The sequence below is a fragment of the Ovis canadensis genome, chromosome 1 (assembly GCF_042477335.2).
Source record: "Ovis canadensis isolate MfBH-ARS-UI-01 breed Bighorn chromosome 1, ARS-UI_OviCan_v2, whole genome shotgun sequence".
In the NCBI taxonomy this organism is placed as follows: domain Eukaryota; kingdom Metazoa; phylum Chordata; class Mammalia; order Artiodactyla; family Bovidae; genus Ovis; species Ovis canadensis.
This window is the reverse complement of record NC_091245.1, coordinates 121,548,583-121,557,975: the sequence shown is the minus strand read 5'-3', so window position 1 is coordinate 121,557,975 and position 9,393 is coordinate 121,548,583.

Here is a 9,393-nt window from a genome sequence, read left to right as displayed (position 1 = left end):
ACAGAGAACTGTCACTGTAGCACTAGTCCAGCCCTTACAGTCAAACAGGTGTTTTACTGCCAGTGCCCTAAATACATCCTGAATAGGAAAATCCACACCCCTAAAGATGTGAACTGAGATGCTATCAGCACAGGCAGGTTTCCCATACGCATCACCTGATCTAATAGTTACAGTGCAACTCAGCAAAGCCCCACAGCAATAACAGGCCTCACATCTATAGGAGTATCACATTCTAGGGACAGCTACGTTCACACTCCTAGGAAAGATTAGGGAAAGCCTTTGATGGTCTCTAAATGCCTGAGGGAAGCTATGTAGTTAAGCATGTAAGGAAAGAAACTAGATAATTCCTGGTTTCTGGAGCCAGTGTTATCTGGAAACTTACTTTGGTAGACCTAATCATTCTTTACAAAATTACTGCGAGAAATGGCTGATAAGCGAGTAAGTATAAAGCATGAGGCTTTCTTTCAATTGCTTCATTCACCATAACACTGATTGCTCCACTGGCTGTATCCTCTCCTGAATCACCAGTCTGATTACTGGACTATTCTCATAGACACAAACATGACTGTCTCCACAACACCACAGCTACCAACCCATTTCTGTAAAAGCAGTTTTGCTGAAAGCTCTATCATCGCCATATTTGATCTTCACAGTACATGCTGGCTTGTGCCATCATCACTCCCCCGAAACTATCAAAACCAGCTATACTTCCATGCTTCCATTAGAAATCGCTGTCCTCTTACTATCAATAGGTCCCTTGACAGCATTCCACACAGATGATATCTCCTTCCTTTCAACATTCTGCTCTTCCCTTGACTTCCACCACTCTCCCCGGATTTCTACCTACATACTGGCTGTTCTTTCCCCCTCCCTGAAGGCCTTCTTAATTTCCTTTAAAAATTCTCAAAGGGATCTCGTTCATTGCTATAACTTCAAATGTTATCTATATTGGTGATAACACCTCCAATTTTCAGCTCGGACAACTTTTGAGCTACAGATTTCATTACTCATTAAAATACGCATTAAGCATTTCCATTTGGACTTCTCTTAGGCATTCCATATCTCAAGTGTTCAAACAGAAATTTCATTCCTCTAAACTTGTCCCTCCTTTCTGTCCCCATCACATATAGTAGCACTAATATCTCCCTACTAACTCAAGACAAAAACTTAAACATCCTCAATTCCTCCATTTTGTTCTTTAGAAAACCCAATAAATTCAACTTTGAGTCCATTTTTGTTAATATGCACTGGTGGTATTGCAGAAACTGGCTGTGGAGGAACCAAGCAACACTCAGAGAGTTGGAGAATTCAAGTTTATTAAGCCAGTGGGCCCAAGGGAGTTAACATTCCAAGTTCTGAGCCCAGACTGTTGGGTATACAGCTCCTTTTTGTTGCTGTTGCTGTTGCTAAGTCGCTTCAGTCATGTCCGACTTGGTGCGACCCCATAGATGGCAGCTCACCAGGCTCTGCTGTCCCTGGGATTCTCCAGGCAAGAACACTGGAGTGGTTGCCATTTCCTTCTCCAATGCATGAAAGTGAAAAGTGAAAGTGAAGTCACTCAGTCATTTCTGACTCTTAGCTGTCCCAATTCCAGGTTTGCATTCTATATCTTCTATTGGATACTTTAGACATGCAGGCTGGGGAGGCCTCAGGGAACTGCCTGACCTTCACAGACAAGCATGGCTAAGCAAGATTACAGGGGCTGAGCAGTTGCAAAGCAGGGGGAAGATAAGCTTCAGTTCTTAACATTGTAAGTTTCCATTTCCCTGAAACTACATGATCAACATGATAATGCAAGGAGCAAGCTGAGTTACAGAAATAGAAGGTGTATATTAGACTTCATTTTTATTTTTATAGGTCCCTCCACAGTGTAACCCTAGTTCAAATGGCATCAACCCCTCACCTGTCTTACTGCTACAGCCTCCTTAATTGATTCTCTGCTTTGCCTCTTCACACCTTCAACCAATCCCCATGTCACAGCTAAAGTAAATGTAAAATATAAATCAGATCACTAGCATCTATACTTTTCATTGTTTCTCACTGCATTGAAATCTGTCCTCCTTAAACATGAACTGTAAACTCCTAAATGATCTGGACTTAATCAATTTCTTTAACCTCACTTTGCGTTCAAACAACCCAGGTCTCTCCACTTCCATAAATTTGCAGTCTTTCTTACCTGGAGGACTCTTCTCATACTGTTCCTCTCTTAAAATGCTCTTCCCACCCCCAAACAAATCACATAGCTAAATTATCTTCATCCTTCAGGTTTTAGCTTAAATGCCAAGTCCTCAGAATAGTTTCCAGACTCTATTATAATAAGCATAATGATATCTCATTGAAATTTTCATTTGTATTTACCTAATAACTGATGATTTTTTAAGAAATTTTGGCTGTCCTGGGTCTTTGTTGTGCTGTGTGGGCTTTCTCTAGTTGTGAGGCACGGGGGCTTCTTGTTGTGGTGCTCAGGCTTTTCTAGTTGCAACACAAGAGCTTAGTTGCCCCGCAGCATGTGGGATCTTAGTGCCCACATCCCCCGCATCCCCTGCATTGGAAGGTGGATTCTTAGCCACTGGACCATTAGGAAGTCCCATAACTGATGTTTTTTTAGCATCATTTCATATACTTATTTACCACCCATACTTTTTGGTTGGAGCATTTATCTTATTATTGAGTTGAGTTCTTTATATATTCTGGATATAAGTCCTTTGGTCAGATAATTGTCTTACAGATATTTTCTCCAGTATGTGAGTTATCTATCGATATCCTCAACAATGTCTTTCAAAGAGTAGTTTTTCATTTTAATGAAGGTCGTTTTATCATTTTTTTCTGTTTATGTTCAGTGCTTTTTGTGTTTTATTGAAGAAGTCTTTGCCTACGTAAAGTCACAAAGATTTTTATTTACTTTCATAAGTTTAGATTTACATTGATGTCTGTGATTTAATTTCTGTACATGGTATGAGATAAGGTTAAGTTTTTGTTGCCTTTTTTTTTTTTGCCTGTGTCTTATTGTTCCAGAGTCATTTGTTGAAAAGACTTCATTTCATATAAGACAGATAAATAACAAAGACCTATTGTATAGCACAGGGAAGAATCTGAAAGACAGTGTTTGTGTGTGTGTCTGTGTGTCTGTGTCTGTGTATGTGTGAGAAATGGAGCATTTTCTGTCGTATCAATAAACAAGGATGTCAGGGACATCATGGAATCTAGCCCCCACGTGTGAATTTCTGAGCTCAGTAAGGACAACGCCTGCTACCCAGCCCCACGGAGCTGCCACCACAAGCTGCTGCCGTTCCCTAGGACATGAAAAATCAAACCGCAGGGTGCTTGCCCCAGATAACTGAAAGGAAGGATTTCAGTAGACCCAGACTCTTGCATCTTCCCATACATAGAAAAACACTCAATTTGTTAACTTGAGATATCTGTTTTTCCTTAATTAACAATAATCTTTTTAACTTCAGACTACCTGCCCCTTGTTGCAAGCTTCTATATAACCTGACTCTTCCCCCTACCTCTTCAGAACGGTTCTCTCAAGGTTACATGAGATGCTGTCTCCTGGGCTTGAAGTCCTAAAAATTCCCACCAGATAAAACATATTCTCAACTTCTAGGTTGTGACTACTTTTTTTTTTTTTTTTTGTGACTACTTTTTAAAGTCAACAGTTTGTTGACCCATGAAGGGACCCAGAGCAGATTCCCCTCCTCTACCTGAACTCTACAAGGATCTGGAGCCTTGATAACCAGCAGAGACCACTTGTGCCCCCTACCTAAGGTTAAATGGGCCAAAAAGGACACCCTACTGTTCCCCAACATTAAAAGCCCAAGTTCCAATTTTAAGTTATATATTTAAGGGGCTCGAAAATTTTACACTATTTAACTATTTGAGACAGTTAGGCCAAAGGGCCTGAACTTCTTGGCTCAACCTCACTCTGGGGATTCCAGAGCTTTTTATGTAAAGTAAAATGGACAGGGAACAAAACTAAAACTCCTCTTTGAGACCAAAGCTTGTTGATGGGATCCTAATAAAACCAAAGTTAAAGGTGTAAAAGTCAACAGAATTTTGATAAAAGTATATAAATGGGTATATTTAAATGGGCTTAGTAACTACACTGTGGGATGACATGTTTCACGGGGCGCTAGTTCCCCAGCATGTATTCCTGGTGATCGTTTGAGCTCAGGAGTTCTGGGCTGCAGTGCGGTAGGCAGATTGGCTGTCTGCACTAAGTTCGGCATCAATACGGTGACCTCCCAGGAGCGGGGGACCGCCAGGTTGCTTAAGGAGGGAGGCGTGTCTGTTTCACTGAGGGTCTCACCCCAGTCCATAGATTTTTACTTTGTTCCCTTTTCGCGGGCTTTTCCCTTTGTCTTTTAGCCTCTGCCATCTGGGACTCCTTTTTCCTATTCTAACTACCTACCATTATTATAAGACAAGGCATATAGATTGTCACTAAAGAAATATTAACTGAACATACTCAGGAAATCAATAGAGTTACCTGAACAGTACAAAATAAATAAAAACTGGAAACTAACATACAAGGGCTAATAAAAATAGTGATTTTGCTTTGGGTTTAATTTATAAACTTACAAAGGTGTTTGCTGAATGCCTCATACAAACCTGTGAAGACATGATAAATTAAGCTGTAAAAATCTAGATGCATTTTAAAATTCATAAAATACATTTCAGTTTAGTTAAAAACCTTGCCACTGATTTTAATATCTTTAGGTAACAGAATTCTTTGAGGAACTGAAAGCAACTGTCTTTCTCTTGTAAATGTCTAAAAATCAGAAATATAAATACAGGCCACAAGGACTTGAATTAACTCAAGCAGGCAAAACCTAAATCCAAGGGGAAAAAACTGGTGGTTTTAAAATTCAAACCGCTGGGAATCCCCCCTCAGTCAAACCTTACAAATAGTAAGCCTTAGTTATCAGAGCAAGCAACTTTAATGTATTCCAACTGTTTGTAAACTAGCAAGTTTATATTGTAATACCTGATTCTTAGCTAAGCTTTTAAATGAAGCAATGTGATCTCTAGTTTGCCTGTTTATGTCTGTGTACACATTATACACATGAGCTATTCTTACCTCTACAAAGTATTAGACTTGGATTTATAAAAAGCTCTATTAAATTTTAATAAATTTATTTATTATATTTCATAAATTTAAAGAAACTGGCCAAAATGGCTTTCAAGTTCATGTTAACTGGGAAATATTCAATATTGAGTTGATATCTGACATTAATATGTCTATTGATCTATTTAATATAAGAAATGTTGTTAAGATTATTGTAAGTTTAATAAGACCTTACTAGATTTCTTAGAAGAAAAAATAACATGATGAAATTTCAAATGTAAATGAGATAAGAACTTTGGTATAAACTCTTTAAAATAATTATATTTTAGAAATGTCTACTTAAAACGATCTTTCCAGATATTTGCTGACTTAAAGTTCTAAAATTGTGTTATGTGATGAATGTTTATTAAATAGTTTAAAAGATACTGATATCAGTTACCAAACTGAGAAACTTTAAGGTACTTAGGATTATTAATGAAAATATTTGGTGTCATCCTGAGATGTTCTCTATAAGAAAACAAATGTTTTTAGAAACTATCACTGGTGTTTGTGCTCACTGACCTACATAATTGCTTACTTTTTAGCTTTACTAAAAATTTAGGTTTTAAGAATTGTGAAGTCTAACTTAAACATGTAATTACAGCTATTAGGAATAATACAGTAACTCTGTAGTATACAGTAAAAAGTAGAATGTGTGTTTTCACTAAAGCAGGTATGAGAAACGGCATTACATTTTATTGAGGAAAAAGAATGAGCTGCTTGATTTTACTTGGATAGAAAATGAGAGACAGTCTAGGCAATTGTGGAAAGGAACCCTGAGGAAAAGGTTTTTTACATAGTCAAGATTAACTAAAGTAAAATTAGAAAAAGAAAAATATAAAACTGAACCACTATGCCATCAATCAGAAACTAATACAACATGGTAAATCAACTATTCTTCAATAAAACAATAAAATTTAAAAAAAACTTGCAGATATATACTGAGGAAAAAATAATAATAATAAAGTTAACTAAATGGACTTTGTTAAGTGAGCTAGTGTAGGACTGGAATTTGTTAGAACTGCTGTTAGAAGTGTTTATTTCTGATAACAAATCGTGTGAGTTTCTGTTCCCTTAAGTGATCTATATTTGTTTTTCTTTTCACTGTTTTGTGATTTTGGTTAAATAAAGTATTGTTTCAGTGATCCTGTTGTTTTTAAAAAATATTTTTTATATTCCTAACAAATTTCCAAAATATTAAAATCTAACTAAAGCTCTTATAGCCAGCCTCCAGAAACTCTGGGATGCTTCAAAGAAACCTCTCTGAGACATCTCAGAGAAAAATGTTAAACTAAGTTTATTTGGTATCTTTAATTCAGAAATATTGTTAAGTGATTGGAGGTAAACTTTAGGTTATAATGTATGGATAAATGTTATTAATATAGATATCCCCAAGCTTTATATGAAATGCCTAACATCTGATATGTCCTGATATAGTATTATCAGTCACAATTCTAGTGATCATCCTAAAATGTTATATATGCAGAAATATCTAAGTTTCCCAATTACATTGTGCTCCAATCTTTAATCATGCTATTTTAAGTTTTGTCCTCTGTAGACTATTATAATTTACACTGCTTTTACAAAATGAAGATTTTCAAGAAGATTCATAAAAAGAACCTATTTAAACAGACCTAAGTTTCTGATAGCCTTTAGGTAATGCCTAAAGTAACAAATGACAAACTCTAATGGAAAACCTGATTACTTCATGTGGATCAAAGGAATTAATTACATGGGACTGAATGAACTGATAAATATAACTTTGACTTTGGAAAACATAGTACATGAATCTGTTCTCCATTTAACAGTTCTTCTCTTATGCTATTGTTAGGGGAAGTACACTGACTGAAACCACCCACCCTGGCCAGGCACCATAGTAACTTTGCATGAGTTGTTTTATGACAGGAGGTCCTGGTATGGAACCCAGAACTAACAAGCCTCCACCAACTGGAAGAGTTCGGGAAAGATCAAAAGAAGACACCACATGTCCGACCACCTCTCAGAATCCTTCTCTGTGGTATCCATCTTGGCTGAACAAGGTGTGCATCACCAGGAAGGACTCTGAGTCAGAATGACTGGCTAAAGACAACCCGGAAACTAATCCCATCTGCAAATTATGTGACAGAGCAGTTCTATGGGTTCCCTTACCCTCCTGCTCTCCATGCCGGTGCCCTTTCCCAATAAAATCTCTAGCTTTGTCAGCACATGTGTCTCCTCAGACAATTCATTTCCAAGGGTTAGACAAGAGCCTAGTTTTGGGCCCTCAAAGGGGTCCCCCTTCCTGCAACACTATGACTGCAACAAGTTGATAAAGCATGCCTTTTTAAACAAAGATAAAACATTTATCTTTCTCTCTACCTGATCTTGCCAAAATTTGGTTTCTCCAGCTGGCTCTCCTTTGAACTTGATGGCTTACTGAAACTAGACTACAACTAGTTATACCAACAGAGAAAGCGATGGCACCCCAATCCAGTACTCTTGCCTGGAAAATCTCATGGATGGAGGAGCCTGGTGGGCTTCAGTCCATAGGGTCGCTAAGAGTCAGACATAACTGTGTGACTTCACTTTTCACTTTCATGCTTTGGAGAAGGAAATGGCAACCCACTCCAGTGTTCTTGCCTGGAGAATCCCAGGGACGGAGGAGCCTGGTGGGCTGCCATCTATGGGGTTGCATAGAGTCGGACACGACTGAAGCGACTTAGCAGCAGCAGCAGCAGTTATACTAATTGTTGTTCCCAAATTGTGTATACCGTTGTCTCTCTGCTACACTTTGTCAACATTACTAGCTACATTACTTATATCTATTTTATAAGATCATTGTCTCTTACAGTGTGTAATCACATCACCAATAAATGTAATGATGACTAGGCAACTTGAAACAACTAACAGAGATATAGTTCTGCATGACATCAATAATTGTAATAGTGTGATTCTAGGTATGGGGAAAAGCAACAAGCAAAATATCTCCTGGATCCTAACAGGTAAGAAGATAGAAGATCCAGAGAATCTTTTGTTACCTATCAATGGGCTTAATCTGGAAATTAACATCTGGAGTGACATATCAACAAGAACTTTCACCTGATCTGATCTGAGCCTCCCAGCGCTGTGGGACAAAAAATGGTCATGAAATGTCTCCCAAATACTGATCAAATTTCTGACTACGGAGAGGGACTGCAAAACGGAGTGTTTCCTGAAGTAAGGATAAACAAGAATACCACAGCCATCAAGGATATTGGCCCTCCAAATGTGAATTTTTGAGCCCAGGAAGAACATTGCCTGCTTTCTGGCAGCTGCCACGAGCTGCCGCCACTCCCTACTGTGAGCAAGGAACTGCTGCTGCCGCTAAGTCACTTCAGTCGTGTCCGACTCTCTGTGACCCCATAGATGGCAGCTGAAAAATCAAATTGCAGGATGCTGGCCCCGGATACCTGAGGTGCATATGAAAGGAAGGATTTCAGTAGGTCCAGACGCTTGCATCTCCCCATATGTAGAAAAGCACTAAACTCCTTGAGATGTGTTTTTCCTTAATTAACAATAATCTTTTGATGTTCAGACTATCTGCCCCTTGTTGCAAGCTTCTATATAAACTGACTCCTCCCCTCACCTCTTTAGAACAGTTCTCTCAAGGTTATTTGAGATGCTGTCTCCTGGGCTTGAAGATATAAAAATTCCCACCAAATATAACATAACCCTCAACTTCTAGGCTGTGACTACTTTTTAAAGTTGATATATATACCAACTTTCTGGTCACTTTATTGTACAACACAGCATAGTAAATCAATTGTATGTCAATAAAAAATTTTTAAATATCACAAAAAAGACTATCATTTCTCCATTTAATTATGCTTGCATCTTTGTTCAAGGTAGATCTGTAGGTCTCTTTCTTGATTTACTATTATGTTCCATTAATCTGTATTGTCTGTTACAGGGAAGAGCCAATTTTGACTTCATGTTGGATCTGTTTCTTTAAGCTTTGTTTTTGTTTTTGTTTTTTTTTTTCACTAAAAGGATACTGTTCATAGTGGCCTGCCTCAGGGAACCCTGCTCTTCTGCCTAAATGTTAAGCCAAAATGCCTTTGTTCAGGAACATGTCTACCTGTGGATGGATGGAAGCAAGAAGGAAGAAATTAACACATCCCTTCCCCAGAGGTGGCCATTCCAGGAAATATTTGCAAGAGTAAAATGGCCTTTTTACTTCTTCACCATCCCACTCTCTGTTCTGTAATAGAACCTGGCACCTAGACCCAGATAAGATAGCTATTTTGAGACACTGCCATCTTCTCAGT